Raw genomic sequence first — 21,512 nt, 5'->3', positions numbered from 1 at the left:
AGAAGAACCTACCACTCTGTGGAACCGAACTACATGTGGCACGCTGATGGTTATGTTGTTGGGTTTTCTTCCTGCATTTTTTTTTAAATGTATGCCAAGAGACGACCATGTTGTAATTTGGTGCTCTATAAGTAAAATTTTCTAGCCTGAGAATCATGTACATTTGAAAATGCACTTTTGTTGTTTTAAAATGGATTGAGAAAATCTCATGACCAGTCTATCACAGAAATGATTAAAAGGCGATATCTGAATTTTTGTTGTTTATTAATGTAACATTTGGTGAAGAGGTATCCGAATCAGTTGGAAACATCACAGGGAAAAGTGAAAATGCATCTTGACAAACTATGAAACCAGACCGTGGTGAGCCCCGTCATCTGATTTGGAGTGAAACATCGCTGTCTAAGTATCTGAATCTGTCACCCACAGCTGGACAGTGGTGTACGTTGTACAGTGAAAAACTGCAATGCTACAGTTAATAGCTGTTACTTTACATTGCTGTGTTTTTTGTAAATGTTTTCACACTGACTGACTGCAGCCAGCTCCTCTTCCTCAACATCTGGTGCGTACTGGTCTGTGTATTTGCTGTTGGGAAATTACCATTTTCATGTTAAAACATCTTACAAACACAAATTTATTTCCCATGGAATCCATGAATTAAAATTGAGTTCTTATTTTTTTTTTACTTCCCTGTAGCAAGAAGTCTTGTCTGGATTTGTTTCAGGTGGATCCAGATCCTCAGTATCAGATCTTACTATCTGAAAAACAGTTTAAAATGTATGAAACAACACTGAAAGCAAGAAACATCAGGCTGCCACAGTCTGCCTTAATACCTGTCCAGGCTGATTTGTGGCTGAATGTCCCGGTCCGTCTCGGAAACATGATAAAATTCAGAAAATTACTACGTTCATGATACAGGCTACAGTAGAGCTCTGAGTAACATTTAGTAGTCAGAGGAACTGTAAGATTTATAAATAAGAGATTATTTTTTATTATTAATCACATTACATGTATAGTGTTTTCTGCTACATGTTCATCAAAGCAAATGCTCTGGGATAATCACATCAGCAATTTAAAGATAAATTACTGATTGTATAAAAGTGAGCACTTACCTTTCATCATCAGGTTTGTGTTGGGGAGTACTTTGGTTTTGTGGTTCAAAAACCTGAGAGGAAACGCATACAATTATCAACAATTTTTAACAGCTTCCATTATTGTTCCCTTCCCACATACAGTATATATCGATGGTGAAAGGTTGTCCGTGTTTCTGATAGTAACTGCAAAATAATCAAAACAAGCCTTGTTCTTCTAAAATATAGACCAGAACATAGGTTTTATGCTTAAAACATAGATCCAACAAATGAATGAATACATGCATACTTATTTTTAAAAAATTAAATACATAATAAATGTATGTACCACACTGTCAGCTCGATTGAATTTACCTGTGCTCCTTGATGTGATGACAATCTCAGAATCAGAGTCTGACGTATCATCCACTGTTGTAAAAACAAAAAAATCCAACAGATTATTATGTATCCTACAGTAGAGTAATTATGTAAAAAATATTGAATCATGAGCTCCACAAACCTCCTTTAAAGTGTCTTTCTATGCAAATGAAAAAGTAATCCTGGAATATGCTTTTCCTGTTTCATTTTTATATTCTGCCAGTTTGAATGGCCTTTCTGACCCAGGCACATGGATCACCTCTGAGCAGTCTAGAGAAAAGAATATACAGTCCATCTCGCATGTCCTTGTTGAAATTTCGCATTTTCTGGACAGCTTGTTTCAGTAGATCAGGTGCTGCTACCTCCGGGTCTGTAAATAACGGGAGTGTTTTCCCTCTTAGAGCTTTTAAATCAGTTCCATGTGGCACCATCAATTTTATGTTTATCTAGTAAAATAATAGAAAGATGTAATTAATTTCATATATCATGCACTGATAAAATATGATATACAGTTTTGCAATGCTATGTATAGAACAGCCAATACAGCTTACCTGGACACGTTTCCTTCCTTGTTTTGGCCGATATCTTCCTTTCAGCCCACAGTTACAGGACTGTCGTTCTTCTGTCTTTGAGCTTCTGTACTCCAGGAACTGTTTATATGATGGACACGGTTATTCTGCTGGAATGGACAGAGTTCCATTTTGTGGTTCATGTGTTTTCCACAAAACGGGCAAAACATCGTTCAGTCACAGTTGAAGTTCTTTCACCATAAACTCCATAGAAGACGACACAGATCGACCGCTCACTCCATCACTTCCCGGCCACCATGCTTCCAAGTCGCTTGCGGCATTTGGTACGTAACCCTTCTGTCAAGATTTTCGTTTGTAAATTTGTTCCGGGACTCGTAAAAGTGTTCTGCCACTTGTAGATTTGTCTCAGCGCTCGTAAAAGTGTTTCACATCTTGTCAGTTTGTTTTCTAAGATGTAAGATGTTTTCTAAGATGTTTTGTCAGTTTATTTTCTAAGATGTAAATTTGTTTTGTCCTTGGTAAAAGTGTTTTGGCAATGTAATTTTGTTTTAATAAATGTAAGTGTTTTACAGTTTGTAATTTTGTTTTGCACTTCCCGGCCACCGTACATTAGAATTATTTCCTCATTTACGTAAGCACCGACATTGATATATTTACAGTGGGGCAAAAAAGTATTTAGTCAGTCACCAATTGTGCAAGTTCTCCCACTTAAAAAGATGAGGCCTGTAATTTTCATCATAGGTATACCTCAACTATGAGAGACAAAATGAGAAAAAAAAATCCAGAAAATCACATTGTCTGATTTTTAAAGAATTTATTTGCAAATTATGGTGGAAAATAAGTATTTGGTCAATAACAAAAGTGCATCTCAATACTTTATATACCCTTTGTTGGCAATGACAGAGGTCAAACGTTTTCTGTAAGTCTTCACAAGGTTTTCACACACTGTTGCTGGTATTTTGGCCCATTCCTCCATGCAGATCTCCTCTAGAGCAGTGATGTTTTGGGGCTGTCGCTGGGCAACACGGACTTTCAACTCCCTCCAAAGATTTTCTATGGGGTTGAGATCTGGAGACTGGCTAGGCCACTCCAGGACCTTGAAATGCTTCTTACGAAGCCACTCCTTCGTTGCCCGGGCGGTGTGTTTGGGATCACTGTCATGCTGAAAGACCCAGCCACGGGTCTTTCAATGCCCTTCAATGCCCTTGCTGATGGAAGGAGGTTTTCACTCAAAATCACGATACATGGCCCCATTCATTCTTTCCTTTACATGGATCAGTCGTCCTGGTCCCTTTGCAGAAAAACAGCCCCAAAGCATGATGTTTCCACCCTCATGCTTCACAGTAGGTATGGTGTTCTTTGGATGGATCTTCAATGCCCTTGCTGATGGAAGGAGGTTTTCACTCAAAATCACGATACATGGCCCCATTCATTCTTTCCTTTACATGGATCAGTCGTCCTGGTCCCTTTGCAGAAAAACAGCCCCAAAGCATGATGTTTCCACCCTCATGCTTCACAGTAGGTATGGTGTTCTTTGGATGCAACTCGGCATTCTTTCTCCTCCAAACACAACAAGTTGAGTTTTTACCAAAAAGTTCTATTTTGGTTTCATCTGACCATATGACATTCTCCCAGTCCTCTTCTGGATCATCCAAACGCGCTCTAGCAAACTTCAGACGGGCCTGGACATGTACTGGCTTAAGCAGGGGGACACGTCTGGCACTGCAGGATTTGAGTCCCTGGCGGCGTAGTGTGTTACTGATGGTAGCCTTTATTACTTTGGGCCCAGCTCTCTGCAGGTCATTCACTAGGTCCCCCCGTGTGGTTCTGGGATTTTTGCTCACCGTTCTTGTGATCATTTTGACCCCACGGGGTGAGATCTTGTGTGGAGCCCCAGATCGAGGGAGATTATCAGTGGTCTTGTATGTCTTCCATTTTCTAATAATTGCTCCCACAGTTGATTTCTTCACACCAAGCTGCTTACCTATTGCAGATTCAGTCTTCCCAGCCTGCTGCAGGTCTACAATTTTGTTTCTGGTGTCCTTTGACAGCTCTTTGGTCTTGGCCATAGTGGAGTTTGGAGTGTGACTGTTTGAGGTTGTGGACAGGTGTCTTTTATACTGATAACGAGTTCAAACAGGTGCCATTAATACAGGTAACGAGTGGAGGACAGAGGAGCCTCTTAAAGAAGAAGTTACAGGTCTGTGAGAGCCAGAAATCTTGCTTGTTTGTAGGTGACCAAATACTTATTTTACCGAGGAATTTACCAATTAATTCATTAAAAATCCTACAATGTGATTTCCTGGATTCTTTCCCCCCATTCTGTCTCTCATAGTTGAGGTATACCCATGATGAAAATTACAGGCCTCTCTCATCTTAAGTGGGAGAACTTGCACAATTGGTGACTGACTAAATACTTTTTTGCCCCACTGTATATAAAAGATATTTTGTACTAAATATAAGTCTATGTAAAACTAATTTTGAATAAAAAACTGTTTTGTTTTCACTTAATACCACATACCGGTTGTTTATTTATTTCAAAAAATATCATCTGGGTGTCGATAATTGTGGAACGGTGTCACGTGATCTGATACTCTAAGTCAGGGGTGTCAAACATACGGCCCGCTAGATGGTTTAATCCGGCCCCAGACTTGTAGAGAAGAAATTTCTAAGGATGTCAAAAAAAAGTAAATCTCTAGCCCATTCCTGTGACGACTTATGAATTTTTAAAGAATTAACCGAAATGCTCAATGCTTCTGATATGCCCGCTGACATCCAACTCGAGATAATTGACTTGCAGTGTGATTCTGATATGAAGCAGAAATTTGCGTCGGTGGGCTTAGGACACGTTTTATCAATATCTCTTGCCAGGGCACCCCAAATTAACATCCCTGGCTGCAAAGGTTTTATCCATGTTTGGGACTACCTCTCTTTGTGAACAGGCGTTCTGTGTTATGAACCTCAACAAAACAAAGCACCGCTCAAGGTTATCAAACGCACACTTGAATGACATTGTGAAATGTGCTGCTACTCAGGATTTGAAACCTGATATTGATGCCCTCGTGAAGGCTAAAAGATGCCAAGTGTCAGGAGCCAGCAGCAGCCGATAGACTTGGTGAGGGAAAGCGGGGAGGGAGGTTAATCAGCATTAAGGCCTGGGCCTAATTCTTGTAATGTTCACAAATGTTTGCAGTCTGAAGAATGCAGTTCTTTGAAAATAAGATTACTCTGGTTTCACTTTAAAAGACAATGAATATTGTGCAGTGTATCATTCTCAGCTTCAGTAGGCCGAGCCTACAAAATAGTTTGATCTGATGTAGCCTAATCGTATTGCTCATGCACTGCTATAACTTTTATTTTTGTTAATTTAATTTTATTTTTCATAAATTTGCACGTTTAGGCAGGATGTTTAGGCTACTTTCTTCATAGCTCCCACTTGAGTTTAGTGTGGGGAGTTGGTTCAGGTTCACATCACACATCACATTATCTCTAGCCGCTTTATCCTTCTACAGGGTCGCAGGCAAGCTGGAGCCTATCCCAGCTGACTACGGGCGAAAGGCGGGGTACACCCTGGACAAGTCGCCAGGTCATCACAGGGCTGACACATAGACACAGACAACCATTCACACTCACATTCACACCTACGGTCAATTTAGAGTCACCAGTTAACCTAACCTGCATGTCTTTGGACTGTGGGGGAAACCGGAGCACCCGGAGGAAACCCACGCGGACACGGGGAGAACATGCAAACTCCGCACAGAAAGGCCCTCGCCGGCCCCGGGGCTCGAACCCAGGACCTTCTTGCTGTGAGGCGACAGTGCTAACCACTACACCACCGTGCCGCCCCTTGGTTCAGGTTGTCAGATGTAAAAATGTATTCACTCAACTGTATAAAAATAAACCAGTTGTTTGAGAGTGAAATGCATTTTATTTCAAATCCATTGGCCTCTCTGTGAATAAATGTGTAATAATCTAGATCCCTTGTGATCAGTGATCGTCGGCTACAAATGTAGGCTGAAGCATAAAGCATAGCCTACTGAAAAAACAATGCTAAAGATTTGGAGTTGACGAAGGTTATTTTGCAATTATTTGACTGGTCCGGCCCACTTGAGATCAGATGGGCTGTATGTGGCCCCTGAACCAAAATGAGTTTGACACCCCTGCTCTAAGTAATCAGGAATCAACATTTTTTTCCCAGTGGAAGTTTGAGTAATTAGGCACAATTTACATATAATTGCAGCTGCTGCTCTATTTAAAATACTGCTCCATGTTAAACTTGAAAAAAAAAAAGACGTTCGCAGAGTAAAGAATATTCCCGAGGAAACATTCCTGGGATATTTAAATTAATTTAATATTAATTTAAGAATATTCCTGGGATTTTAATGGTCCCCCCTAATGTAAATTAAGCCATTTGTCAGTGAGTGTGCACTGATCACTGTGGTAGTGGAAGGGCGAGGCCTTGGGTTTTTAGTTTGGGGGGGTGTTAATAATTACAGACCTTGTATCCTAGCCATTTTAGCCGTTGCTAGGACATTAATAATATACATGTTTAATCAGCACGTAGACTAACTAGATCCACTGGGAAAGGGCCAGGCATAAGATCATTAAAAATATTTTGTAAAGGGGGTATTTTTAATTTTTTATAATTATAAAAATGTATGTAAAATTGTATAATGACCTCACTGAGCAGTCTTGTACAATAGTGTAACCTGTGCAGAAAATACTTGAAAATACTGAACCAGGATAATGTTTGTGTTCACATTTAGCAGTGCATGTTGTGCCATCTTGATTACTCGAGGCAGTTGTGAATAAAAACGTGGAGGAGATTTTTAATTGTTATTACTGTGATGCATTACAATGATCTGTTCGTTTTAAAGTTTCATTGCAGTTAATGCTGCTGTTAGTGTTAATTTAGTGGCAACCTGTTACAGTCATTGTTAAAGCGAGACGGCCTTTCGATTTCATAAAACTGGTGAAATTTAGTTCTCTCTGAAATTTGGTGATTGTGATACGTTTATTTCTGGAATATCTCAAACAAACTAACAAACAAACAGGCCAGTCTGTGGCTGGGAAGTGATATAATTTGAGGGGATTTCCGAGCAAATAATGGACATGAAATCATTCGCTATTTTAAAAATGTATATCGTGAATCAAATTGTCAATTGAGTGAATCATTACCTGCCTCATAATTATTGCAGCATTAATCGCTGTTAAAACCCTGGCAACGGGTAATTCCTAAATTATTATTTAAAAATAACCACTTGATAAATCTTCGAAATAATCGAGATAATCGCAGTTAGCGAGTATCTCTGATAAAAGCGGTGTGATTCTCTGAAGGCTAGTCTAGTTAGCTAACAGTTCACCTCACACAGTGAAACCACAGCAGAAAATCAGACTTTCATTCAGTTCTTTGACTCATGAGTGTCAGCGCCATTACAGTAACATACCTCCTGTTGGGAAGACGCTTTTCTCTTTTTCTTACACCAACAAGTTAAAGCTGTCGGTTGGTTTTTTGTTGCTCCTCTTTTCATTTTGTATGACGGCTCGCTCCCGCTCGCACCGGCTACTGCTTGTGAGAAGACGCGGGGAGAGGAGGATGGGTTCCACAAACACGTCTTACACAGGGACGGGGGGCTGAAAGAAATGTGATTCTTTACTTCCTAATTACATCGAATCAAGAAAACCGACCACTTTATCATGTTTTATAACAGTTGATATTTTTCATTCATCATGACGATATGATTATTTGGGGCGTTGTATTGGCTGCTTTTGATTATTGGGGGGTTAAAACCCAAACCCCCTCGAATTTACACCCAGGAGTGAAATATATACAGTTGCAAACCTCATGTCTGTATTTATTTATTTTGAATTAACACCCTTGAAATTCAAGTTATCGTTTTTCAGTGTTCAGAGATTCATGTTTTAAAATTCAGATTAAAAAAATCAAGTATGTTTTTTTTCAAATATATTTTTTCAGTGTTCACAAATTCAGACAGAATAACTGAGTTTTCAGATCTTCAGAAATCTGGATTCAGGTCGCTAATTTCAGTGTCGGATTCAACCAGTCAGATTCAGGCTGCAAAATTCAACACCACAAATATTCCAGTTGAACATCCGGGTTACTCTGGGCGAGGCAAAGGCCATCGAGTCTGGAGCGTGTCGTACCGTTTCACATCTCCTGCCATTAAACGTCTCCCCTCTCACGAGCGCGCCCCTGTATCACTATAGCAACAGAACACGGTGAAGGTCATCGTGGATTTGAATCAGATCCATAAAGAAATGTGTTTTATAACTCTCAGGTTATTTCTTTCTCCGGAGTCTGCAGCAGGAGTGTGGGGGAGTTAGTGAGTTATAATGGAGCACCTGAGACCTGTTTGTACTTTTCATTCATTCATAGGAGAGAAACACAGATTAGGCCATCCTTAAAAAAAAAATCCGTTTCCTGTCCACCGGGTGAGCAAAAAAAATTTCAGTCAGGAGGGAGGGATTTTTTTTTTTTATATGGATGGATAAGAAATCGCAATGCTGTGTTTGCTTTTTCTTTCAATACTTTTTTATTACAAAAGCAGACACATTTAATAAAATATGACAGTTTAATCAACTGAAACTTGTACAAAAACTTTAAGTTAGCATTTTAAATGCTGACTGCAACATTTGCAAAACTTTTACAAAGGCACTTAAAATGTCCGACACACGGACTTTTTGTAGTTCTAAATCGAGCGTTAGGCCTAGTTCGGATGAAATTACACTATTAAAATGATCACTGAATGATTTGTTTTTCTGAATCTTTACTATTTTCTTGTTCGCTAGAATACCATTTTGCGATTTCACACTTAAGCAAATGTTTGAAAACTCCGGATCTCCTTCCTTCATGGTGGCTGACATTTTTCTGTGCCGCACGGCGCATGCGCAGAGCTGATTCAGTTCAGAGCGCGCGTGCACTCGGCGGAGGCAGTAGTGTGTCGGGGCCGTCGGAGGGAACAGAAGCAGAGATAACGCTTATTTTGTCTCCGGTAAACCAGTCTTCTCTCGGTCAATTACGTGCTGGCATCAAAAGACACCGTTGGTTGTAAATGAAGCCAAACTGAGTGGTTGGAGTGTATTTTCATACACAAATGGAGAAATGTTCGCTGAGTGTGTAATTGTGTAGCCCCACTGCAGACCGTTGTCGTTGTTAATTCATAGCATGCTCAGCTGCGTGAATGTGTCATGTACCGAAAATAAGAGATTGACAAGCCAGGAACGCCTCATGATGCAATACGCAAGAAAAGAAAGAAGATTTACTGCCATTTCACTTTGTATTTGAGTAAAGTGAATAAATAAATGGTCTGTGGAAAATACATTTAATCCTGGGAGCTGCGTGCACAGGAGTTTATTTTGTGTTTACTCCCCCCCCCAGTATGAGCCTTAGGTGGTGTTTACATTAGACCGTATCAGCGGATCATCAGATTAACGTTTTTAAAACGATTCGCGTGCACACAGCAACGCCAATACACGGATACGCTAATCACATGACTAATTAGACGGCACGTCACATGATCCCAGTGCATATCGGACATGCGCAAGTCACTCACCACTTGCAAGTGGAAGGATGGCAAGCGAACACCTTCTCCAGCAGATAAACACACCTGGCTGTGATGTTCATGTTCTCACGGAAGCGCCTGAAGGAGGTAAATAAGTTGAAATGTGTAAATAAACCTCAGTGCGGCTCAGCGCTTCCTCCTGCGCTCCAAATCACTCCGCCCTGAACAGCGAGTGCCCTCTGGAGGGTGCGCACTCCGGCCCTGCGCAGCTCACAGAGCGCGCGAGTGAAGCGCACGAGCAGTGATTCGGGACTGAGCCGCTGTGTGTGTGATCCCAACGCCAGCGAATCAGGAAGGTGGATGTCACAGTGACGTTGTCCAATGACGACGTCAGCTAGAGCTCAGCACAGCGTTTCCTCGTTCCTCAATGTTTACACAGCACCGGATCAGATACGAACTGGGTTGAATACGTGGGCCCTGGCGGATTCAAGTTGTTCCGCCTGTGGAGTCGTTTCCCGGCGTTTTAACGTGCACGGACAGTGCATCCGCGATGAAAACGAGATGGATACGGTCTAATGTAAACACCACCTTAGTGGAAAGCCCTGGGAATGTGTAAATGTCAAGTTCGATTTTAGATTTATGAACCTGAAAAAAATGTCGAAAAACTGGCATTAAAAAAACTTTTTCAACCGCACAAACGGCACTCACCCGGCCGGTGGACCGGAAACAGAACATTTTTTAATAATGGCCTTAGCATCAACTTTGGACATCGTTATAGATCATACAAACTATTTATCCACTGGTAGATCAGACTGGAAGGGGTGGAGTCCAAATCCCCAGACTCTGAGGAAACCACTGTTCTTTAGCCTTCACTGTTCAGCTTTATGATTTGATTGAATTCAGCTTCACTTGTAAAAATGAAAGATTATAAATGTGAGTAAAACACTGTGTGGAAAAAACGGATTATTCTGAAAGAATGATTTGTTCCACCATGTGTGTGGAAAAGTGATGAGTATAAAACTCTTTCCCTTTCAGAGGTGAATGTTGTTGTTGTGCTGGACGAAGAAGTCGAAGAGTTTTATAATCATGCAGTTAAAGCTTCTGACTGCAAAGTTGAATTCTGGGTAAAATGTTTTATTTCTGTTGCTGTTGGAGTTTGGAGATGTTTCGCTGCTGCACACCGTGTATCCTGTGTGTAAATGTTTTGCCGAGATAAAAAGCGTCCCGCATTTTACAATTCTGGAGATTGCTGAAGCAAGTGAGCAACAATATCACGTGACCACCGTGGGGCGTCTGACCTACTTTTAACCAAAACACATCGGCGTGGGCAAACATGGCGGACTCGACTCTCCCTCCAGCGGAAAAGAAAAGGAAAACCTGACGAGTGAGTGCAGCTGGAAGAGAGAGCAGGATTAGATGACATCATTTTTCTGGACAGATTGTTCAAATTGTTCTAGCTGGCGCTTAGCGATCTTAGCCTGAGAACGCATGGGCTCGACTCCACAGTAGTGAGTATGGAGTTATACACGTAATGTTTTGATCTTACAGAGAAAGAAACGAGAACACAAAAGCAGGAACAGAGAAAAGACAGATTCCTCTTTTCTTTTGTTTTCTGACGGCTCGCTCAGTTTCCCACAGAGGTTTAAACACTGACAGACTAATCGATCGTCTCTTCAGCCGCATTTTCAGATAAAAATTAAGCCTATCACCCCACTGTAAGTGGTTTAACTGTTCAATTCAACCTTTAGTTCTGATTACAAAACGGCTCGATAATTGTAAAATCCATCAATTTTTACATAAACAGAAGCTTAGATGGTCTCTCTCTCTCTCTCTCTCTCTCTCTCTATTGGCCCTTTTCCACTACCCTTTTTCAGCTCGCTTCAGCTCACTTCAGCCCGACACGGCTCGCGTTTCGACTACCAAAAACCAGCACGACTCAGCTCGTTTCAGCCCTGCTTAGCCCCTAAAACTCGCACCGTTTTGGAGTGGGGCTGAAGCGAGCCAAACCGTGCCGACTGAGGTTGGGGGCGTGAGCAGACACTCCCCTGTGCACTGATTGGTGAGGAGGCGTGTCCTCACATGCCCACACACGCCCCGCGAGCGCGCTGGGATCTGTAAACACCGCAAACCCGGAAGAAGAATAATTACGAATTACGAGAATTTCTGAAGCCTTATGCGCCTCGCCTCATCTATACGCTCTTGCCAGTATCTGTTGGCGTTGTAGGTGACAACAAGCCACAGCACCAAGACCAGCAACACTAACGACTCCATGTCCTCCATGTTTATTGTTTACTATTCGGGTCGTGAGACTACCGCTTAAAAGCTCACTGAATCAGTGACATACAGAGCATCGTGGACGAGTTCGCGGAGCGCAAGGCTCGTCGTATGCCCTTCAAATAATGCGCGCAGTAGGCTATTGATGTTTTATTATGAGCCATGTACAGTATGTCGCCTAATGTTTTTTTGTTTCTGAGTTACATGTTCGTTTGAAGGACTTAATGTACAAAATAACATAGTTGCACCCCGGAGTGTTGAAATTGGTAAACACAGTGCATTCAGTGAGGTTTGCACCGCCCTCCTTTTATTTCTGACTCTTCCTGTCACCGTTGCAACCTCTGAGCGCTCATTCGCATGCCCTTCAAATAATGTGCGCTATTGATGTTTTATTATGAGCCATGTACAGTATCCTAATGTTTTTTGTTTCTGAGTTACATGTTCGTTTGAAGGACTTGATGTACTAAATAACATAGTTGCACCCGGTAGTGTTGAAATTGGTAAACACCGCAGTTGCGGACATTTTGTAGCCTAAAATGATGTTATGATAAGCTTTAATAAAGGGCCCGGTCATTTGCCCCGCCCCCGGCCCGGCTCTGACTTGTTCCGCCACTGTCACTGATGTCACTGTTTGCGCTGCTTAACGACATCACCTGACGTCCACCCACTTTCGCTAACTCCACCCAATGTGTCCACCCACTTCCAGCCAGCACGGTTCAGCGCGGTTGTAGTCGAAATGCAACTCCAACAGCCCCGCTCAGCTCGACACGGCACGGCTCAGCCGCGTTTGTAGTGGAAAAGCGGCATTTATATATATATATATTGGCGTGAGCTCAAATAATCTGATGTGAACCTGCACCTCGTGAGTTTATTAGCTCGAGTCTCCTCACTGCCGACATCGACTCTGCGATAGAAACATGGCGGATCCGGCACACGTGGAATATCAACAAGTGACACAAACACTCAAAGAAGTTGATGTTTCCTCTCAAATATACAAAGAATTGTCTCAGTCATCGCTTTTTAAAACCATATTATTTCCCCGACATGAATCTTGGAGCTTAAATTTGCATGGATATTATGGAATCACTGCTGACGTTTCTGCGCATCTCTGAGGCTGATTCATGTTTTAAAATCCTGATCTACAGTAAATAAATGTCAGGAGTCAAGTCAACTTTATTGTCAAATATGCTATACATGCTCGACATACAGCACAGATGAAATTTCAGTCCTCTCTGACCCACGGTGCAAACAGGTTGGGACAAAGTACAAATTGTAATTAAAAACGGAATGCAATAATTTACAAATCTCAAAAACTGATATTGTATTCACAATAGAACATAGACAACATATCAAATGTCGAAAGTGAGATATTTTGAAATTTCATGCCAAATATTGGTTCATTTGAAATTTCATGACAGCAACACATCTCAAAAAAGTTGGGACAGGGGCAATAAGAGGCTGGAAAAGTTAAAGGTACAAAAAAAGGAACAGCTGGAGGACCAAATTGCAACTCATTCGGTCAATTGGCAATAGGTCATTAACATGACTGGGTATAAAAAGAGCATCTTGGAGTGGCAGCGGCTCTCAGAAGTAAAGATGGGAAGAGGATCACCAATCCCCCTAATTCTGCCCCGACAAATAGTGGAGCAATATCAGAAAGGAGTTCGACAGTGTAAAATTGCAAAGAGTTTGAACATATCATCTACAGTGCATAATGTCATCAAAAGATTCAGAGAATCTGGAAGAATCTCTGTGCGTAAGGGTCAAGGCCGGAAAAACATACTGGGTGCCCATGATCTTCGGGCCCTTAGACGGCACTGCATCACATACAGGCATGCTTCTGTATCGGAAATCACAAAATGGGTTCTGGAATATTTCCAGAGAACATTATCTGTGAACACAATTCACCGCGCCATCCGCCGTTGCCAGCTAAAACTCTATAGTTCAAAGAAGAAGCCGTATCTAAACATGATCCAGAAGCGCAGACGTCTTCTCTGGGCCAAGGCTCATTTAAAATGGACTGTGGCAAAGTGGAAAACTATTCTGTGGTCAGACAAATCAGAATGTGAAGTTCTTTATGGAAATCAGGGACGCCGTGTCATTCGGACTAAAGAGGAGAAGGACGACCCAAGTTGTTATCAGCGCTCAGTTCAGAAGCCTGCATCTCTGATGGTATGGGGTTGCATTAGTGCGTGTGGCATGGGCAGCTTGCACATCTGGAAAGACACCATCAATGCTGAAAGGTATATCCAGGTTCTAGAACAACATATGCTCCCATCCAGACGACGTCTCTTTCAGGGAAGACCTTGCATTTTCCAACATGACAATGCCAAATCACATACTGCATCAATTACAGCATCATGGCTGCGTAGAAGAAGGGTCCGGGTACTGAACTGGCCAGCCTGCAGTCCAGATCTTTCACCCATAGAAAACATTTGGCGCATCATAAAACGGAAGATACGACAAAAAAAAAAAACTAAGACAGTTGAGCAACTCGAATCCTATATTAGACAAGAATGGGTTAACATTCCTATCCCTAAACTTGAGCAACTTGTCTCCTCAGTCCCCAGACGTTTACAGACTGTTGTAAAGAGAAAAGGGGATGTCTCACAGTGGTAAACATGGCCTTGTCCCAACTTTTTTGAGATGTGTTGTTGTCATGAAATTTAAAATCACCTAATTTCTCTTTAAATGATACATTTTCTCAGTTTAAACATTTGATATGTCATCTATGTTCTATTCTGAATAAAATATAGAATTTTGAAACTTCCACATCATTGCATTCCGTTTTTACTTACAATTTGTACTTTGTCCCAACTTTTTTGGAATCGGGGTTGTACAAAAAAAAAACATGATTCAAACCAAGGTGCAAAGAGGCCCAGTTAGCTTATAATTTAGCTATACTGTATGTGTGAGCTTTAACTCCCATGCTTCGTACTTACTCAGATATGGCCCTTTAATGTTCCACATAAATCAGATCTTGCAGTGAAATGGCTTCCATCACTATTTAACACGAATCACTCTCATACACACACATTGATTGCAAAAATATCACAGTATTTATTTCAAACCCCCCCCCCCCCCCCCCCCCAAAAAACAACAAAAAAAAAAAAAACAAATGAAAATAATAATATTACGCGGGATTTTCTAACTCAGTCTATGGTACCATGTTCGTTGGCGCGCTGTTGGAGCTCATATGTAACCCTCAGCTGGAGAAGAGTTAGTACTCTCAGTCCCTTGGAAACTCAGAAAGATGGTAGTAACAGTCCATTCAAACCTTCCACACACAGCGAGCAGGAGGAAGAAGAAAAACTCGGTCCACGTGCAGAAAGTCCCTGGCAGCTGCAAGTCCTGAGCACCTCTATTGCAGCAGCATGAGTGGCGATGTCTGAAGCACACTTACATTGAAAGTCAAAATCTCAAATGAATACGCTGATGAACGACCATGTGCATAATTTTAGCATCCACAATACCTATAGTCACTCAAACTTGTAAATAATCCCAGGCTTCCTACATGCAGCCCAACGCAGGTCTCCTTCGCTCCTGTGAAGGCGCACGCTAGTCAGCTAACTCCATTTACATGCTAACAGTAGTAGCTTAGCAACTAACGGTAAGAACTAGCTCAGTCACCATACTCACTAAAACAGGGCTGGGCAATTATTTTTTCCATGGGGCCACATGAGAAACAGAAAATTTTGTGGAGGGCCGGACCAAAAGACTGAACTAAATTCTGCATAATATTAATTGTATTTCTTTATATAAAGCAATAAATAACATTGTTTTTACAAGCTGCTAAGACTGGTAAGAGTATGGAAAAAACGAGGTTGCCTTACAAAAAATGTCATTTATTCAATCAAATTTCCCAAAACAATGGTTAACAAAATGTGAACGTTTGTACCATTTTTTTCAGTCACATTCACCCCAAAACACAATAAAGACATCACAATATTGTCTTTCTACTCCAAATATCAAGCAAGATACATCATATTATAATAATGATGCCCACATTTGTAGTCTAATCACCTCATTTGGTGTTTTTCAGTTTTTTATTTGTTCAGTGAGAGAAATCTAGTCTCTGTTGGTCTTTAACGAGCGCGTCAGAGTCAGGTTGAATGTCTGAGGTGGAGATGCGAAGCACAGCTGGCAGATGATCATCAGTCGATTCGGTGTAGGAATCAGATCTTTTTTTATTAAATTAAACATAAACAATTATTTTATATTACAACATAAAATCACACCTCCTCTGAAAATATAATCTAAAAAGAAAACTTATCAAATACATATATATACACAATATATGTAAAATGGAAAAAAACGAGGGGTTTATGAAAGGATAACTTCTGCTCTGAATGTGTGCAGTATATCTGCATGGGGATTGTTTATATATTTCAGACATTTTTGTAACAAGGACAGTTCATTCTTAAGAGCAGGCCATGAAGGGGGGATTTGGCATGTCGACACTTGTGTATGTAATATTTTGTAAAAATAATGAGATTATTCACCAAAAAGTAGGAATCAGATCTACAGATCGGCTCGGGCTCCGGCGCCTGCTGGTGACGTCACACTATGTGATTGGCTGGACCGTTTGAAGGATGACGTACAAGTTTGTGGTTGGTCTGGACAAATTACGGAAGTAGTTATCGCGGGATTAGGTTTCGTGGGATTTCATGTCATGTTCATGTCGCGCGCATTGCGTTTTTGTTGAACACACCTTCAAAATAAAAGCAATGCACATTCAGTCCATGCATGAGGTAAAATTAGAAAATGCGTTTATTTTGTAATTTCTAATTAACCTTACGCGGGCCGGTCAGAATGAACCAAAGGGCTGGATGCGGCCCGCGGGCCGTAAAATGCCCAGGTCTGCACTAAAACGTCTCGCAACGCAGCCCACACTCCGCTGGTTAGAATTACACAAAGTCGCAATCCCACTGGGTTTTTAATTCTTCCAAAAAAAAGTATTTCCAAAGAATAAAATGAACTTTAAAACAGGTATTATCCTCTTTTTCTCTCCTCGCTCCGTATCGTCGTGTCTGAACTAAGTCCCGCCCCTCACAAAATCCGACAGCGCAAAAGTCTATCCCAACTTGTTTGATTGACACCTGTCTATCCCCCGCAGAAAACAGACATGAGAAGTTCAAGATCTGCTCTAAACGTGGGGTATTTGAACACTTTAACAAAAATACACAGTTTCCTCTTTTAATGCATAAAATAAATCACATAAGTAATAAATGAGGTGATATTTTATAAACCAGGGCAACCCTACATTGCAGATAACAACAAAACAAATACAAAAGGATGAACTAAAATTAGTAGGGGGCTACATTATGATCCCAAAATACCACATTTATAACTTTATACATTTAAAATGATGTGGGCCGAGGGACATTAAAGGGCGTATTATAGGGATTAAATGAATAATTTAAGCACATTGTACACACATTACAGATATGCAGATATTGATGCTGCTTCTTTATTGATTTTATTGATCATAGAATAGTTTTAATACGAATGAACACTTCATTAGTAAGGTCACATGACCATATAAATACATGTTCATATTCATTTGAAAGATAAAGGACTTACCCAGTGAATCTGTGAGCAGTAACTAGTGAATGGTGATGTCAAAGAAATAAGATTTCATTAACTAACTTATTAACCAATATCTTTTAGATTTCATCATTTAATGATTTTCTCAAACCTGATGTTAATAGCAACAATATTCAGAAAATTATGGCAGATTTACCTTCGAAAATCAACAAATCTGTCGACTCGGCCGGTTTGACAACGAGAAAAAACTGGACAAGTTATTTCTGGAGTTGGTGAGAAAAATGACAAGAAAAACGTCTGCATGTGCAGCAGTGAACTGTACAAACCGTCAGGTCAAAGGTTGTGGACGGACATTTCACCTGCGAGTGTTGATAGTGTGATCATTTTTACACGTGTGTGCACAGCGCCGTTTGTGCGGATAAAAGTCGCATTTGTTTGTCACATCATTTGCCAAGTTCTATTTCTCATTGCATTTGTTTCACACATTAAAGGTTACACCATTTACTAAACACTGTGCGGTCTTAAAAAGAAAAAGCATCAAAATTGAGTTGTTTGTGTCTAAAATGACGGTGAATTATGTGACCAATAAACACTGTTAAGACATGACTGTGAGAATGAAGTGAAAATGGCAAATAACACGAGAAAATAATCCTGTTTCAGCAACTGTCCGAAATAGAAAGGAAATATTGTACAGCCTTTGTGTTTGTATAATAATTAATAGATAGATAGATAGATAGATAGATAGATAGATAGATAGATAGATAGATAGAGCAGCGGCTACAATTATCGGCACTTTAACGATCTTTTGGCCGTTGCAAAAGTATAAAAGACTTTCAATATGTAAATTGTGCATGAATAATGACTCAAACTTCCACTGGGGAAAAAAAAAACAAGAGTTGATTCCTGATTACTGAGCGTATCAGATCACGTGACACCGTTCCACAATTATCGACATCCAGATGATTATTTACATTAAAAAATAGTCGGTATGTGGTATTAAGTTAACAAAACAGTTTTTATTTCAAATTAGTTTTACATAGACTTTTATATTTAGTACAAAATATCTTTTATATAAATATATGGATGTGGGTGTTTACGTAAATGAGGAAGTAATTCTAATGTTTGTAAACAAATGAACTGATAATGTTGAACCTGTCAGAAAATCTTTTTGTTCCACTTTCTAAGTATTCTCATCGATCACATTTTGTTCGTCATTCATTGTTGTTTGTATTAATTTCTAGTTTTGTCGTTTACCAATAAATCTCAACAGGCAACTGACATTGTAACCACATGGACATCCGGGTCAAAGGTCGCATGTCATTCCTCAAACCAAAATATAAAATGTCTCCTGATATTGTAATATGTGGTCGATATTTACAACAAACTGCAAAAAAAAATTCTGAATGGAATAGAAAAATCTGAATATTTCAAGCATGTAATTTTTTATATGTTAGGAATTTAATTCTGCTCTAATTCTATTTCTTGCAATTGGATTCCAAATACTCGATAAACATTCCATTCTGTTATCAATCAGAAAAAAATTATTACAAATCACAGCACTTTTTCATATATTTTTAAGTCCTTCATCTACTTCAACAATGTTACACAAAGATCGATCCATAACAGTTGTAAATGTCCCTTAATTCCACAGGGTGTCGATAATGGTGGACACCGGTGAAAGTGATCACTATTCAAATCATTAGTTTTCTTTTGTTTCAGACATGTAAAAGTTTTTTCCTTTACCTGACATGTTTCGACGGTGTAACTTCCGTCTTCATCAGAGGGTCAATATTGACAGGGAGGTCACACCGTCGAAACATGTCAGGTAAAGGAAAAAACTTTTACACGTCTGAAACAAAAGAAAACTAATGATTTGATTTAATAAGAAGACATAATGAACGTAACATATCTACTAAACGAAAGTGATCACTATTATCGACACCTCACGTGACTCTCAAACACGCGTTTAGATACAAAATGGCGACTGTCAAATGAAAGAGTCAGAAACAAAGTAGGTTTCGACAAGGAGATCATGAAATATCGGTGAATTTGATCAGTAAAAACATGTCCATGATCTTTCCACCATGCTTACCTGCGATGATGACGCCCGGGTTTTCCTCAAATTGCTGATCGTGCTAAAAAATTCCATCTCAGGTAACGAGCTGTGTCATCAGACGACATGATCAAAGGGTGAGGCGGGTCTTCCGGTTGATTAATTAACCAATAATAACTGTTATCACTGAAACTCACCTTTTGTAAAATTGTTTTTATTGGTAAATCTGAAAAGGTGTCGATAATTATGGACTGTCGATAATTGTAGCTGCTGCTCTAGATAGATAGAAAGGAAGAAGAAATATACGAAAGAGAAATATCGACTGTATAAGGCTGCTGGGCCATAGAAGGTTCACGCTGCACGCTGCATGCTGCACGCTGCACGCTACACGCGTGTAAAGAAAAGTGGACAAACGTAGCATGACTTGCTCTGGGCCATAGAACGGCGTTCACGTTGCACGCTGCACACTTCACGCGTGAAGCGAGAAATGAACATGCACACTTTTTTCTAGGCGTGAAGACGGAAATTCCAGTCAATGCATGCGGTCACCGCCGCGCCAGCCAATCAGAACGGGTCTAGGGAGATAACTCTATGCTTTCAGGGGAAAACTTCAGAAAAAATATAATTGAATGGTATAATTGAAAAATAGTTCTTCATCGGGATTGTCAAGCAGATTATAGAATGTTCGGTGAAATTCACCACGGGTTTCTCTCAGAAGGAAGTGTTCTCGGCTCCAAATTCTGTTCCTTTTTCTCTTCCTCTGTCTCAGTAAAAGCAGAATGAGGCAATCGTCGTCATCCGAAGAGTCCATATTGTTGGTTACTCGGTCAAAGTAGAACAGACGCAACACGTGAACATCCAAGCATGAAGTTTAATGGCCCAGGGTCCGGTTCTTCACGTGAACGTGTAGCGTGCAGCGTGCAACATGCAGCGTGAACCTTCTATGGCCCAGCAGCCTAAGAGAAACTGAAATAATCTCCATAAAAATAATTATAGGAGTAAAAGAGCCGTTCAAAAAAAAGATCAGAGACTGAACTGGAAAAGGGAAAAACCAATAACAGTGAAGCGGAGTGCGATAAAGATCTGTAAGGAATGGGGGGATAAAGTGGAGAAAATAAGAGGAGGGAATGAAAGAGGAAAAAGTCAGGAGATACTTTTCTTGGGGCAAATTTGATCGGATACGACGCTTTAACACATAAACCAAATACACGCGATGTGAGCGGTAAGATGGCGGCCAGGTGGCTTCACTCGTCTCTACAGCAGGGGATGGGCTCTGAGCCCTCCAGATTTTACACAGAGCTCAGTGGCGCGCGCACACACACACACACACACACACACGATTCCACTTTAGCTTTTATCCAGTAATGTTACTTGAACCTCAAACTGATGACGTCATCAGCTAAATGCCTCCAGATAATAAAATCTCTCACAATGCTGTGTGTAAATAGTTTATTTTGGGAATATTATACACACTCGCCTACGAGCTAATGAAGGTGTGTCTCTCTCCTTCTCTCTCCCAGTGCGCTTTTAAACTTACACACACAGGGAACCTGAAAACTGATCAATTACCGTACAATAGTAAAATAATGAGCTCAGTGACCTTACTGAAGTCAAAGGCTGAAGAAATTGTGGAATCTTATCAGTAAACTCTGACAACAAAACTGTCTGGAGAAAAGCAGGTGAAAAAGATCCGGCTAAAAAAATCCCTCTCAAAATGACGGTGTTGTATTTCACAGGAAAAATCTATTGAGTGTGGAATTCACCCAGCAGAGAGTTTAGACCATGATGCTTTTCACATCTACAGCAACATGCTGTCTACAGGTTCGACAGTCAGCATTTGTTCATTATTCAGTAAAAATGCTGTGAAAACGACAGACATTTGGAACAGTGTGGACAAGTTTTCTCTTTTTACAAGAGATCATTTAAAAATGTTGAATTATTTAATCTTCTACAAATCCTCTTATAAATCCGAATGAATCTGAGCCACTGGATGATGATTTAATCTTTTTTACCTGCAAACTCACATCACACACTGTGTGTTTCTCTCAGTGGATGTGACTCTGGATCCTGATACAGCTCATCCATATCTCATCCTGTCTGCTGATGGAAAACAAGCGAGATGTGGAGACGAGCGGCAGAA

At 40.5% G+C, this 21,512-nt stretch overlaps 1 protein-coding gene and 1 long non-coding RNA gene across 2 annotated transcripts in view; one reads left to right on the top strand and one right to left on the bottom strand.

Moving 5' to 3' along the window:
* Positions 1-21,512, top strand: part of LOC132885414 (splicing factor 3B subunit 2-like) — a 92,334-nt gene that overhangs the window by 5,656 nt on the left and 65,166 nt on the right. The gene's annotated exons all lie outside the window — the stretch shown is intronic.
* Positions 686-2,160, bottom strand: LOC132865982 (uncharacterized). The gene is made up of 5 exons (XR_009650535.1): positions 1,997-2,160; positions 1,588-1,891; positions 1,443-1,496; positions 1,110-1,162; positions 686-755 (listed from the first exon to the last, which is right to left on the bottom strand). It is a non-coding gene; the product is annotated as an uncharacterized LOC132865982 (long non-coding RNA).

Source organism: Neoarius graeffei, chromosome 1, assembly GCF_027579695.1.
Source record: "Neoarius graeffei isolate fNeoGra1 chromosome 1, fNeoGra1.pri, whole genome shotgun sequence".
Taxonomy (NCBI): domain Eukaryota; kingdom Metazoa; phylum Chordata; class Actinopteri; order Siluriformes; family Ariidae; genus Neoarius; species Neoarius graeffei.
Note: the sequence above shows the minus strand (reverse complement) of the source record. Positions and strands in the feature narration are given on the sequence as shown.